This window comes from Rhamphochromis longiceps, linkage group LG4, assembly GCF_057381845.1.
Source record: "Rhamphochromis longiceps isolate RC_006_pf linkage group LG4, R_longiceps_female_GT1.1, whole genome shotgun sequence".
Classification (NCBI taxonomy): domain Eukaryota; kingdom Metazoa; phylum Chordata; class Actinopteri; order Cichliformes; family Cichlidae; genus Rhamphochromis; species Rhamphochromis longiceps.
In genome coordinates this window covers 5,287,916-5,303,701 of record NC_140560.1, presented here as the reverse complement: position 1 = coordinate 5,303,701, position 15,786 = coordinate 5,287,916, and the positions used below count along the sequence as shown (strand labels likewise).

At 43.2% G+C, this 15,786-nt stretch overlaps 1 protein-coding gene across 1 annotated transcript in view; it reads left to right on the top strand.

The window, feature by feature from the left end:
- The first annotated feature begins 10,814 nt into the window (after positions 1 to 10,814).
- Positions 10,815 to 15,786, top strand: part of hdac5 (histone deacetylase 5) — a 62,882-nt gene continuing 57,910 nt past the window's right edge. The window contains exon 1 of the mRNA XM_085402988.1: positions 10,815 to 11,053. The gene's annotated coding sequence lies outside the window, so the exon portion shown is untranslated. The remainder of the gene's footprint in view (positions 11,054 to 15,786) is intronic.

Below are 15,786 nucleotides of genomic sequence, written 5' to 3'. Positions count from 1 at the left end.
CTCTGCTGTGTATTTTTGGATATTACGCCTGCCCCTGACCTTTGCAACACTCACCTGGATACCTCTGTCAAACTTGTTCTCTGTTTGTTGTAAATAAACCCATTACCTTTTACCTGTTGTCCTCTCCTGCATTTTGGTCTAGTGAAACTTAGCAGGCCTTGGTGCAGTCCCTCAATTTATTGCTGTCTGAACAAGCTGTTTCGTTTACCTTTGCCTTTGGCTAGCTTTCTTCTGATTAGTTACCCCCTGTAAACAGAAAGTTTGAACAGTATGTGGGTGGGGCTTCTGTTCTCATAAATGACTGTATTAGGGTCAAAAGTAAAAAAAACAAACAAACAAACTCTTAACCCAATACTACTTTTACCCTTTCAGTAACTATATTGAATGAGTAAATGTAAATACGCAGAGCTTTTTACTCTATCTGAGCACTCAAAGCATTTTCTACAAAATGCCTCATTCACCCATTCTTACAAGCATTTTTTTTCTATGCCAAAGTCCTTTCTGAAGTGTGGACTGGAGCAGCCAGGTATTGATCTAAGGCCCTGCATTAGAGATGGGATGAGGAGCTTGGTAATTTGGGAGGGGCTCAGAGTACAGCCAGTTAAGGTCATTCAGGCAACAAGTATGCCTCCTTCACAGCTCCTAGGTGGGGTTTTTCAGGCATGCCCAACTGAGAGAAGGCCGAAGGCTCGACCTGGGACCCGCTGCAGATGTTACGTCAATTGACTGGCTCAGTCCTCCACCTTAGTGTCCTCTAGTAAGAGCTGGAGGAGCTGGTCGGGTGAGAGGGATCTCCGCTTAGACTGCTGCCCTTGTGACCCCAACCCTGATAAATAATTCTTGTACTCTATATTGCCAAAAGAATTTGCTCATCTGCCTTCACATGCATATGAATTTGAGTGACATCCCATTTTAATCCATTGGATTCAATATGCTGTTGGCCCACCATTTGCAGCTATAACAGCTTCAACTCTTCTGGAAAGATTTTCCACAAGGTTTAGAAGAATGTTCATGGGCGTTTTCTTCTTCCAGAAAGTGAGGTTACACACTGATAATGGATGAGAAGGCCTGGCTCAGTTTCCGCTCTAAATCATCTCAAAGGTGTTCTATTGGGTAGCGGTCACTGTGCAGTCAAGTTCTTCTACACCAAACTTGCTCATTAAAGGTTCCAACAAAGTTGGGACATGAAACTGTCCAAAATGTTCTGGTGTACTGACGTATAAAGAGTTCCTTTAACTGGAATTAAGGGGCCAAGCCCAACTCCCGAGAAACAACCCCACACCATAATCCCCTCTCCACCAAACTTCACACTTGGCACAGTGCAGTCAGGTAAGTAACATTCTCCTGGCAACCACCAAATCTAGACTTGTCCATTGGATTGCCAGACAAAGAAGTGTGATTTGTCACTCCAGAGAACAAATCTCCAATGCTCTAGAGTCCAATGGTGGCAAGCTCTTGGGTGAAGCTGCTTGGCCATGGAAACCCTTTCATTAAGCGCTCTACGCACTTGTAATTTACTACATAACAGTGTGTAGGTGTGATACACATTTTACTATCACTGATGCACCTCATTCATTTTAGCTTTATTTCAATTCATTTCATGACTCGTCAGAGGGAGAACATAAAAGGAGGGGATAAGAAAATATGTGGAGAGTAATCGGAAGCAATGACACGACCTTTGACATCCATGTACACCAACCAATCCATAGCCTTCTCTTCCATAAACCCCTCCAATCAGCACAGTTCCTTAGAAATACCCACGAGGCACCTGTGGAGTAGCCTGAGCGAGGACAGCATCTCCATGGCAACAACATCATTACCAGAATAGCTCTTTACTTCTCTATTTCTGTCTCTCCATTTTCTCCGACCTTTCATTGCAACCCATCCTTTCTCCTCTTTTTGGCTTAATGCACATTGTTTCTCCTCTCCTCCTCATGTCCTCCTTCTCAACCCTCTCCTCCATTTCCCACCTTCTTTCCTTTTTTGTCCTTTCTACCCCATCTCTCTCCAAACCTTTCCTCCCTCATTTTTTTCCCAGTCTCCATTTTTTATTCCGTCCACCTCCTCCGCATGTATCTATTTAGCATTTTCACATTGTGCAAAGAGAGAATATATTTATAGCCTCAGCTATGATTCCTCCTCTCCTCTCTTTTTGTTTACTGTGAATGAAAGTGAGATTCTGCAGCGTTTCTTCTGAGCTATCCAATTAAATCTGACAGTTGTTTTCACCTGTTTACATCAGACTAATTGCTTTTTTTAAAAATCAGATTTTGACAAATTTGAACTGAAGTGCTCCTGCATTACTGATATGCAGGACTTTGACTCTGATTGGCATAATATTAGAAATTTGGTGTCCATTATGATGTATTACTACATCTTATCCATGCCACCATATGTTTAGTGGGCTACAGTGAGATTCAGAAATGCCTAAAAAATGGCAACATTTTCATGCACCTCCGCACACTTGACATGACTGACATGATTGAAGTGCTGCCCTCAATAAAGGTAGTTATAATAATAATAATGAAAAAAAGAACTATTGTGTCTTATTGTAACAACGTATCCTTTTCAGTGAATGATTGTCTGAACTCAGCAGAACATGGACATCACAAAATGCTAAGCTTGCTCCCTAAAATAATTTGGTAGGCCTTCACTACAGTTGCCTTCAGTTATTGCTAACTTATGGGTTTTTTTGCCATCAGATTAGTCTACAGTAAGTAATATAATGCTCAGATGAATTGAGTTCAGGTTCCTTAATTTCCCATTTGAGAACATTTCATTACCTTGTTTTGAGTCACTTTTACAGTTCATTTTGGCTCATTGTCCATGTGTACTGTGAAGTAGTGTCAAATGTTCTGCATTTTTACTAAATCTCAGCACAGAGTATAGCTTTATTTGCTTCAGAATCTACCCTGTTACTTATAAGCAGTCACACCATCACTAAACAGCAGTGACCCATTTCTATTGGCAGCCAAATGTGTCAGTGCCACAACACTGCCTATGGACAGGTCTAAAGACTACGCTGTTCTGGACAGCAATCTCAGATGTTGTTCCTGGGATCTGCTGGAGCCACTCACCCAGTTTTGGAGGTCAATGCCCTGAGTGCTCAGATTACCATGGGGACCACTGCTGCCTCCACATTTTCTCTAGCTCCTCTCTCAGTCCCTGCTATTTCTCGTGCTTTTTGTGGTCCTTTTCACATATGTTGATATCATTTAGAATAGTTACATCTATCACTAAGGCTTGCTTCCTCTGCTTGTCCACCACTATGATGTCAGGTTGGTTAGCCGTCACCATTTGTTCTTCTGTATCTGGAAGACCCAAAGGATCTTAACTTGGTCATTCTCAACCACCTTACGGACCGCATCCCACTTTGACCTGGTGACTTCCAGGCCAGCCTTGGCACAGATGTTCCTGCATACTATGCTAGCCACTTGGTTATGGTATCCCATGTATACCCTGCCTGCTAGCATATTGCACCCTTCCATAATGTGATGGATTCTTACACACTACACCTGGAATCTGGCTTGGTGTAGACCCCATCCTCTATTGATCTTGTCCTTAGAGCTTGTTCCTGTGTTGCCATGATTAATGCCTTTGTGGTGTCTTTCAGTCCAGTTTTTTCAGCTATTGGTGTTGGTAGCCATTTTCCAATATCAGCCACTGCTTCTACCTGCAAATAGTAGGCTCAGCAAGAGCCTGTTCTTCCATGATGGTTCCTCTTTTTGCTCCTTTTCTTTCTCTTATTTCTGCCTCCTGAGGTATTCACTAAGCACATTATTGGATGGATCTTTGTTGTTTCATCCTGGATCATAGTTCTGACACTCACTGGAACAGTACAGTATCAGGGAGGTGAACCTGGGCTGAAACCCTCCATGCATTGCAAGGTGCTTTCCAGTCTTGATGTCAGTGGCTTTCATCTTCTTCTTTGGCCAGCTTATGACCTCAGCAAGGTATCTAAAGACTGGCATGGCATAGGTGTTGATTGCACGGATCTTCTTCCCATTCAGCTGACTCCTCAGGACTTGCTTTATTCTCTGCAGGTATTTGGTGGTTGCTGCTTTGCTTTCCTAGTGGCCTTTTCATGGTTCCTATTTGCCAGTGGGATTCTAAGGTACTTGTAGTTATACTTTCGCCAATAGGTGTGAATCATGTCAGGGCCTGGTGCTGTCCAATGCTTCATACTTGAGACTCAAGACAGTTCTTGGCTTACTGGATCCTGTTCAGGGAGGTTGCTGTGGTCTGTTCTTAGATCCACTAGCAACTGAGTATTGATGTGTTGCATCCTCTCTTCCATATATCCTTACAGTATTGCTCAGTCTCCAGGCATAGTGGCATTGTTCTTATATTGTTTCCCTGCCACTGAGAGTATACTTTGGATGGTTCAGTGGAGGACATCTGTTTTTTTATCCTAGCTACTATTTCTCTGGTATACTTTTTCGGGGGTTAGCCAAGACTATGAGTCTTTCCTTGGCAATTTCTAAGGTCTCAGGTATGGCCAGCTTGCCTTTCTTCAGTCCTGATAGTTGGCTAACTTCCCTCTGTACTAACCTGTGGAGAGAGTGAGCAGCTTCCGGTTCCTTGGAGTACATCTGGCTGAGGATCTTACGTGGTCAGTACACACAAACAAAACAGTGAAGAAGGCGCAGCAGCGCCTCTTCTTTCTCAGGAGACTGAAAAGATTCGGCATGAGCCCCCGCATCCTCAGGACCTTCTATCGCTGTGCCATTGAGAGCATCCTCACTGGATGCATCACCACCTGGTATGGCAACAGCACCGCCTACAACTGCAAAGCTCTCCAGCGAGTAGTGCGGTGCTCTGAACGGATAATTGGAGGTGAGCTTCCCTCCCTCCAAGACATCTACAGGAAGCGGTGCCTGAGGAAAGCGGGGAGGATCATCAAGGACTCCAGTCACCCCAGCCATAAACTGTTCAGACTGCTTCCATCAGGAAGGAGGTTCTGCAGCATCCGGTCCCGTACCAGCAGACTGAGAGACAGCTTTTTCCATCAGGCCATCAGACTGCTGAACACTTCATAGACACCTCAGCTTCACTACTGGAACTTCAACATTATGCACTCCACACTGTATATAAATGCCACTTGTTTTGCACATATTCAACTCTGTATATTTTATATATTTTATTATTATTATTATTTTTATTTATTTTATTTTATTTTATTTTTTATTTTTTTTACTATTTAATTTGTAAAAATGTGTATACACACACACACACACACACACACACACACACACACACACACACACACACACACACACACACACACACACGTAGGAAAATATTTAGTATACACATCCAGAAATGCATACACTATTATATATTGTACATATATTTATTAGTTTCAGGTTGGCCATTCTTGTATTTTGCTCGTTTGTGTTGTTGTGTTTGCACATCTCTGTTGCTTGTGGGGCTCGCACACAAGAATTTCACTCGCATGTGCTGTGCCAGTGTGCCTGCACATGTGATGTGACAATAAAAGTGATTTGATTTGATTTGATATATATATATATATATATATATATATATATATATATATATATATATATATATATATATATATAACAACACCCAGCACGCCCCTGCGGGCGGTTTATCCTTTAAGCTCGGGTCCTCTACCAGAGGCCTGGGAGCTTGAGGGTCCTGCGCAGTATCTTAGCTGTTCCCAGGACTGCGCTCTTCTGGACAGAGATCTCCGATGTTGTTCCCGGGATCTGCTGGAGCCACTCGCCTAGCTTGGGAGTCACCGCACCTAGTGCTCCGATTACCACGGGGACCACCGTTACCTTCACCCTCCACATCCTCTCGAGCTCTTCTCTGAGCCCTTGGTATTTCTCCAGCTTCTCATGTTCCTTCTTCCTGATATTGCTGTCATTCGGAACCGCTACATCGATCACTACGGCCGTCTTCTTCTGTTTGTCTACCACCACTATGTCCGGTTGGTTAGCCACCACCATTTTGTCCGTCTGTATCTGGAAGTCCCACAGGATCTTAGCTCGGTCATTCTCCACCACCCTTGGGGGCATCTCCCATTTTGACCTCGGGACTTCCAGGTTATACTCGGCACAGATGTTCCTGTACACTATGCCGGCCACTTGGTTATGGCGTTCCATGTATGCCTTGCCTGCTAGCATCTTGCACCCTGCTGTTATGTGCTGGATTGTCTCTGGGGCATCTTTACACAGCCTGCACCTGGGGTCTTGCCTGGTGTGATAGACCCCAGCCTCTATGGATCTTGTGCTCAGAGCTTGTTCTTGTGCTGCCATGATTAGTGCCTCTGTGCTGTCTTTCAGTCCAGCTTTGTCCAGCCACTGGTAGGATTTCTGGATATCAGCCACCTCCTCTATCTGCCGGTGGTACATACCGTGCAGGGGCCTGTCCTTCCATGATGGTTCCTCGTCTCCCTCCTCTTTCTTGGGTTTCTGCTGCCTGAGGTATTCACTGAGCACTCGGTCAGTTGGGGCCATCTTCCCAATGTATTCTTGGATGTTCGTTGTCTCATCCTGGACTGTGGTGCTGACACTCACCAGTCCCCGGCCCCCTTCCTTCCGCTTAGCATACAGCCTCAGGGTGCTGGACTTGGGGTGAAACCCTCCATGCATGGTAAGGAGCTTTCTTGTCTTTATGTCAGTGGCTTCTATCTCCTCCTTTGGCCAGCCTATTACCCCAGCAGGGTACCTGATCACGGGCAGGGCGTAGGTGTTGATGGCCCGGATCTTGTTCTTACCATTCAGCTGACTCCTCAGGACTTGCCTGACCCTCTGCAGGTACTTGGTGGTTGCAGCTTTTCTAGCGGCCTCTTCATGGTTCCCATTCGCCTGCGGGATCCCCAAGTACTTGTAACTGTCCTCTATGTCTGCAATGTTGCCGTCTGGTAGTTCAATCCCCTCAGTTCTGACTACCTTCCCTCTCTTTGTTACCATCCGACTACACTTCTCCAGTCCGAACGACATTCCAATGTCATTGCTGTATAGCCTGGTAGTGTGCATCAGTGAATCGATGTCTCGTTCACTCTTGGCATACAGCTTGATGTCATCCATGTACAGGAGGTGGCTGACAACTGCTCCGTTCCGTAGTCGGTATCCGTAGCCAGTCTTGTTAATGATCTCACTGAGGGGGTTCAGGCCTATGCAGAACAGCAGTGGGGACAGAGCATCTCCTTGGTAGATCCCGCACTTGATGGTGACTTGTGCTATGGGCTTGGAGTTGGCCTCTAGTGTTGTACGCCACATCCCCATTGAGTTCCTGATGAAGGCTCTTAGGGTCCCATTGATCTTGTACAATTCTAGGCATTCCAGTATCCAGCTGTGGGGCATTGAGTCATAGGCCTTCTTGTAATCAATCCAGGCAGTGCACAGGTTGGTCAGTCTGGTCTTGCAGTCTCGGCTGATTGTTCTGTCTACCAGTAGCTGGTGTTTTGCGCCTCTGGTATTCTTGCCAATTCCTTTCTGTGTCCCGCTCATGTATTGACCCATGTGCCTGTTCATCTTAGCCGATATGATGCCTGACAGGAGCTTCCATGTAGTACTGAGGCAGGTTATTGGTCGGTAGTTGGAGGGGACCGGTCCCTTCTTGGGGTCCTTGGGGATCAGGACCGTCCGACCTTCGGTTAGCCATTCCGGGTGTCTCTCGTTAACTAGCAGCTGGTTCATTTGTGCTGCCAGACGCTCGTGGAGTGCAGTCAGCTTCTTCAGCCAGTAGGCGTGAACCATGTCGGGCCCTGGTGCTGTCCAACTCTTCATACTGGAGACCCTTTCTTGGATATCTGCCACTGTGATGGTTACTGGACCCTGTTCAGGGAGGTCGCTGTGGTCTGCCCTCAGATCCTCTAGCCACTGAGCATTGCCGTTATGGGTTGCATCCTTCTCCCATATGCTCTTCCAGTATTGCTCCGTCTCCAGCCTTGGTGGTGCTGTTCTCTTATTGTTCCCTTGCCACTGAGAGTGTTAGTGTTGGTAATCGTGGTTGTAGGTATTGCCCGTAGTGCTGCATTAACATCATCTAGCAGACCTTCTGAGGGTACTTCACGTAATCTTGGTAACCGGCTACGGGGGATCCAGGTTTGAACAGGCACATGGGTCAATACATGAGCGGGACACAGAAAGGAATTGGCAAGAATACCAGAGGCGCAAAACACCAGCTACTGGTAGACAGAACAATCAGCCGAGACTGCAAGACCAGACTGACCAACCTGTGCACTGCCTGGATTGATTACAAGAAGGCCTATGACTCAATGCCCCACAGCTGGATACTGGAATGCCTAGAATTGTACAAGATCAATGGGACCCTAAGAGCCTTCATCAGGAACTCAATGGGGATGTGGCGTACAACACTAGAGGCCAACTCCAAGCCCATAGCACAAGTCACCATCAAGTGCGGGATCTACCAAGGAGATGCTCTGTCCCCACTGCTGTTCTGCATAGGCCTGAACCCTCTCAGTGAGATCATTAACAAGACTGGCTACGGATACCGACTACGGAATGGAGCAGTTGTCAGCCACGGTACATGGATGACATCAAGCTGTATGCCAAGAGTGAACGAGACATCGATTCACTGATCCACACTACCAGGCTATACAGCAATGACATTGGAATGTCGTTCGGACTGGAGAAGTGTAGTCGGATGGTAACAAAGAGAGGGAAGGTAGTCAGAACTGAGGGGATTGAACTACCAGAAGGCAACATTGCAGACATAGAGGACAGTTACAAGTACCTGGGGATCCCGCAGGCAAATGGGAACCATGAAGAGGCCGCTAGAAAAGCTGCAACCACCAAGTACCTGCAGAGGGTCAGGCAAGTCCTGAGGAGTCAGCTGAATGGTAAGAACAAGATCCGGGCCATCAACACGTACGCCCTGCCCGTGATCAGGTACCCTGCTGGGGTAATAGGCTGGCCAAAGGAGGAGATAGAAGCCACTGACATAAAGACAAGAAAGCTCCTTACCATGAATGGTCCAGAAATCCTACCAGTGGCTGGACAAAGCTGGACTGAAAGACAGCACAGAGGCACTAATCATGGCAGCACAAGAACAAGCTCTGAGTACAAGATCCATAGAGGCTGGGGTCTATCACACCAGGCAAGACCCCAGGTGCAGGCTGTGTAAAGATGCCCCAGAGACAATCCAGCACATAACAGCAGGGTGCAAGATGCTAGCAGGCAAGGCATACATGCATATATTGTTCCAGTAGCCCACTTCTCATTAGAGTATCCTGGTTCTTTATCACCTGGCCCAAACCAGGGCCACATCTGAGCCATTATGGCTTCAGCTATATGTCTCTCGCTCAGATTCCGATGTAGGGTTTGATACCATGGGCGTAGCCTGAGGACCCTTATTGGATGTATGCTCTGGATGTATGTCCTAGTGTATATACATATATAAAGGCTTTTTTCTTAATTTGAGCACTCAAAGCATTTTCTTACTACAAAGTCTTATTTTCCCATTCAAGCACTTTGCCTAACATTTACACTCACACACACACTGCTGCACACAATAGGACAAGACAAAGATTATGCCATTCATAGTAATTTTTACCAAAACACTTTTTATTGTTAGCAGCTCTGTTGGAAATGCACTTTGTTTCTGAGTTTTGCTGTGTTTATAAAATCTGTAATTCACCAGTCACTTAAAAACAAATTAAATGACGAGCTGAGAAATGAATGGTGGCACATCTTGGATGTGTAGCTCACGGATCTGCAGCAACTGTTTGATGCTATCATATCAATATTGACCCAAACCTCACAGGAATGTTTCCTGAACCATGTTTAATGCATGCCACAAAGACTTAAGGTAGTTCTGAAGGCAAAAAGGGTCTAACCTGGTATTAGCATGGTGTAACTAACAGTGAGCAGTCAGTGTAAAAAAGCTATAAACTGTGAATCTATAATTTACAACATATTGATGTTGTAAATGATATATGCTTTCGCAAACACCGTGCATTGAGTACAATTAAATGTATAATTAGGGTTGTATGATGTGGTAAAAAACAAACAAACAAACAAAAAAAAACAAGAAGCTGAAAAAAAAAACTTATCAAAGAGCACTGGATGACAAAGTGGTGCAGTGGCCTTACCTCACAGCAAGGAGGTCCTGTTTTGAATTCAGCCCAAAACCTTTCTGTGTGGCGTTTCTATGTTCTCCCTGTGACTGTAAGACTTGTGGTTGTCTGCCTCTCAGTTAGCCCTGCAATAGATCGGACACATCTTATGACAGGGATGCGCTTCAGTACAAGTAGACACTGTATTCCAAGTTTCTACTTGAATCCTGGTCTCCTGGATGTGAAAATACTATCAAATCACTAAGAGTTTGTATTAACCTTTTATAGAACTTCTTCAAACATGTCTGGATTTTAAAGCGACTTCTGTGAAATCAAATGATTAGCTTAGTGTAATCGCCATACTAGAGCTCTAAAAAAATAACAAAAAAGGCCCTGCAGTGTGATAGTAGAGAGTTTGCTCATGAATAAAGCAAAAAATATTCATAGATGATAAGAATCTTAGCACTCTTCACAAGTTCATAAACCTGGCAGTCAGCTTATTTATTGCTCATGAATTGCGCAACTAAAGGGAATACTCTTAGAAAGTCTTTCCTGTGTTATCTGTTGCTCGAAAGTAAGACGCTGTCCGGTTGCCTCCACTAACGAAGATTATCTGACAAAGTAAGGTGAAGCAGGCAAACAAGCCAAACTTTACGTCTGTCTGTCTACTTCTGCCTTGTCTGTCTGCCTCCATTGGTTTCTATTGAGTCTATTTTTAGCCTCAGCAGACTGGTCACGTGGCAAGAGGAGGACGTCAATAATGTTGTTGTTGGTGGTGGGAGAAAGAGCGAGAGAGAGGGAGAGAGGCAGACGGTAAATATGGAGGAGGTGAAGCGGTAGGAGGTGAGACGCGTCCCGCTTGTTAAACTACGCGTTTTCGTGTGAATTAGAAGCGCAAAGGAGCTCCACGGAGGGACACACCGTGCCTCGGCAGAAACCAAAGCCGGGAGGAAGCGACCTCTGCTCTAATACACATTCCAAGAGGAGCCGCCGACATCCACGGTACCGTGGGGTTTTATCAGAGGGAGAAAGCGGGAGAGAGGGAGAGCGTGAGCGAGAGATTGAGGCGCGTGCGTGTGTGCGTGACCGTCCAAGAACATTATGCGTAGACATTTATTTGGTCTTATTTTGCTGCAGAGCTAAGATGTAACATTTTGTGCTTTTGCTATAACGTTGTCCTCACTTCTGCCGTACAGTTAACGCATAGGCTAACTTGGAAACTGTGTAGTTAGTGCTAAGGCTAGCTAAAATACACAAGCTCACACCTGACAGATACAACAGCTAACTAGCTACCAAACAGGTAACAGTTATTACAGCTTCATACAGGCACTAGCGGCGTGCCAGGAGTGACATGATAGCTTCCAGCTAACTAGTACAGAACAAACAGCTGACAACCACAAGTTAATAAACTAAGAGCTAGCAATGGGCACCAATTAACTACAAATATGGTGGTTTTACTTGCCAGGGGCTACCAATGAAGAACATAACAGCTGCTACTAGTAGCTGTTATGGGTACCACTACCACTGCTGGTATGAAGTCTTCACATGTATTCAGACACTAACTTATGTTGAGGCTGTCCAGTTTTTCCCCTGAATCTTATTGCATCTGCAGTGCCATTAAAGCATCATTGTCGAGTTGTATACTGACTAAAAATGTCTAATTTGTATGTGCATTTTTGCCATCTTGCTGCAGTTCAGGAGTTGTGTCATCTCATGATTAATGACTCCTTATTATGGAGCTCACTGAATTACTCTTTAGGCAATAGAAGGAGCATAAAAACAAGAGAGTGTAAGACAGTCAGTTTAAGAATAAGAGGGGTAAGTAAAGTTGGTAGAAAGATATTTGTGAAAATCACAAGCAAGCAAGCCTCAGCTCTTAACCTGTAAGTCTCTGCAGTGAGAATACAGCATTAACAAATAGTCATAACCTGCTTACATCTTATAAAACTTAATTATATTTTACATTTAACAACAACAACATGCTAACTAAAAGCATACAATGAAGTAATATCATAACAATATGGCTCTAAAGGGCTCTAAAGTAAATATAGAAGTAATTCAAGTAATTTACATTAAAATGTTAACCCTCACACATCTCTGTAAAGTGCTTTTCATATGGCACTATTTCTGTTATTTTGCTTACCTAATGCTAACCGCGTCTGAGATTTTAAGCAGAACCTTACAGGACTCATGGAGATTTCAATTAACCTGATAACTTGCAAGTTGCAAAGTTGCAAGTGAAGCGCCTCATAAGTCGAATCTGGAGTGTTCAGTCCTTCTCTCTTCCCTTTTTTGGATCAAGAGGCAGCTTTTTAATGTTTGGCAGCCCATGTAATCATTGATGTTATGGAAGTATCACATACTCAAGATTTATAATACTACACTGGATCCATACAAACAAAATATGGTTACATTACAGAAGTAATATTCAGTGCTGATCTTTAATGTCTGCTTTACCTTTTAGTCCCAGTAGTGCTAATGTAAAAATCGCAGACCAGGGTCTGGTTGCAGCAATATTACAAAACTTATTTGTGAATATGTTACATTTATGTTTGAAAAAATTACAACACTTTATAGCATAACATAATAAAATCACCCTAATGCTGATAAAATATCATAGTTCTGTCAGTAAAAAGCATCATATTTATGTTTTTCTGTAATGTGATGGGACATCTTGTTACATCGTCACCAGTCTCAAACAGAGCACCACAAATACACACCCAACAAGCTAACCTGCAGCCACATTTTCTTCTCACCCCTGAGCTGGCTGTAGCAGATATGCTGCCCCCACTGTGAGCCTGGTTCTGTTGGAGGTCCCCTGCTGTCAGAGTTCTTCTTCCCCACAGTTGGTCATAGCACTGCATTATAGGCATGCCACAATACCTGAACGTTTGCAGTCTTTGCCAATACCAGCAGAATTACATGATTCTTGATACCTAATCTGAAAACAAAACAAAGCCAGTATCCCATCTACTTAAACTCTTTCATTAAAAAGTGATTTTAAATCACTTACATGATGCTGGCAGACCATTTATTTAAAATGTTAATGATATATTCTGTTGAGAAGACATAGATGGTTTCACATCTGTCTCAAACAAAATGGTAATGTATTTTTGAGGATAACATAATACTTTGGATGTTGGTAATATGAACTGAAACTCATTCACCTTGAATTGTTTGAACAGATCTGAATGCTGATCTTTCAGGTGCTTTGCTAAATTAGAAGCATTTCATTCCTTTGTCCAAAAAACACAGTGGGATTGTTTGCATACTGCCTCGTGTCAGTTAGCATGTCCTGGTCATCCACTTTCGACACAAAGTACTTTCATGCCTGACTGTTTCTTATCAATGAGGCAGGGCTACTCGCCATGTTTTTTTTGTTTTGCTTGTGGGTGTCCTTTGTTTTCGGTATGTAAAGTTAGACAGGTGCCCCAACTGGCTTTGGTACATACGCAGTGTTTAGATTCTATGGTTTCTATTAGAGCTGGGCGATATGAGATTTTTTCATATCACGATATGTTTTTTTCATTTCAGGCGATAACGATATCTATCACGATATAAGCCAAATAACTATATTTGTAAGATTTAAATGTGCCGTTGCTCACAAGTAAAATTTGAAATTATCAGCAGCTTGTTTTTAAATATTTATTTCCCATAATAAGTTCAACAGGGTAGATGTACTTAAGGAACATGAGACTTTTTCAGATAAATAAAGGCAAATATTACAAACTACACAAAAGGCAGCCGCTAAAGCGTTTAAGTTTCAAAATAGAACAAATGAAACAGACTAAATTGTCAATTCCACTTAGAAACAAAATATTAATTCTAAAAATAAATCTTAGTTTGTTTTACAGAAGAACAGACAAAACTGACTAACTTTTGTCAATATCAAATAAACTGAGAACTAAAAGGAAATTCTCAATCTCTCCTTGTTGTATAGCTGAGCTTTTCAAACAGTTTTAACAGTTACTTTAGTCTGACAAAAGCCGAATGACGAATTAGCGCTTCCAGTCAGAGACTGAGGCTACGTCCACACGTACACGGGTATTTTTGAAAACGGAGATTTTCCGTTTTCGTTTTAAAAAATAATCCCGTCCACACATAAAGGCAGAAATGAAGGAAAACGCTGCTATGAACATGCCAAAGCAGCAGGTGGCGCTAGATTCCTAACCGTGCAGAAATGTTGGCCAATCAGAAGTCTAGAAGTCTCGGTGGGAAAAAGTAAACAAAGCTGGGGCATAGAAGCAGAACCGAGTCGTATGTGTGGAGGGACAGTAACTGTGTGTATATGTAAGCATTTAAACACTGCAGAGAGTAGAATTAACAGTAACAGTATTGTAGAAATTCATTTCACCGAAACAATAACGTGGCGCACAGTAGGGCTGGGCCATATTATACCGTTCACGGTAATACCGGTATAATGTTAGGCAACGATAGGAAAATGAAATATCGCGATAGAATGGGAGTAAAACGCGCATGCGCAGTGCCTTTGTTTTCATACGCACATGGCCGATTGTTGGTTTGTAAAAATGGTGCAACTTCCGTGATGTGGAACTGGTTTGGTGTTTGTCCGTCAGATACACAACAAAGCACATTTTTTTGCAGAACATGCAAGCGGCCGTTGTTATTGTCGTGTTTGTCGGACTAAGATGCTCTTAAATCTGGGAGTAATCTGGGTCCCAAACTCCGTATATTTGACTTCAGGTCAAACAACACTGCAGCATCACTGAGAGTTGAAAACTGTCTAAATTCTTTGATCTTTAATAAAACGATCAGCATTGCTGCTTTACCAGGTGTAACTATAAAGTTTAACTTCCAGGCATCCATGAAAACAAAAGTTATTACATTTAACGGAGTTAGAAGTTAGCAGGAAGCTAGCGGAAGTTAGCTCGCTAGTTTCGCTAGTTACCTAAGCATGATATAGCATGTTCTGACTGAGAGATTTCTGAAAAAATTCAAACGTACAGCTCTGCTATCACTTCCAACATAAATGAAGACAGGAAACTAAACAGCAGTGACGTTTGTAGGGTTACTGAAGTTGGGCTAGCTGCTATATAATGATGTGCTACGTGATCGCTAGCAACACAGCTATGTTAGCATAACATAAACAGTGAAGCTGGAGGACGAACACTAACACTTTTCCACTTATAAAAGTTAACGTGAAGGTTCTTCATGGTTAGAGACAAATGCAATCGCATGGCAGGATGCTGTAAACGGACCAAACTTCAGTCAGGAGAACAACTGAGATAATCCGTCCACAATACGAGGTTAGTCATTAATATACTGCAACAACATGGGAATAGCTCAGCTGCCAGAGAATTCAACATTAATGAATCAATGGTACAGAAGTGGAGGAAGCAAGAAGAATGAGTTTAATAAAGTTTGATTTATCTGACTGCTTTGTTTCGCTTAATGTGCCTTATAATCCCGTGCACCTTATGGTCCGAAAAATGCGTACTGCACACTGCAGTTTAATGTTGCAAAGCACCTCTTTTTAACTTCAGTGGATATTATACATGGTTATGCTCAGGATATGTCAGCCCATTTCTACTGGAAATGCCTTTGGGTTAAACTTTCAGCAAGGAATTTGCATTTGCACTGTTACATTTTTATAAAGCTTTAATGTACATAAAAACCAGCTTCTTGTTTACGTGAAAATAAATGGAAGGTTGTCTTTTTGCGCTAGTAATGTTGTGGAGTTGTATTTTGTCTCGCATCAATTATATCATCGGTTA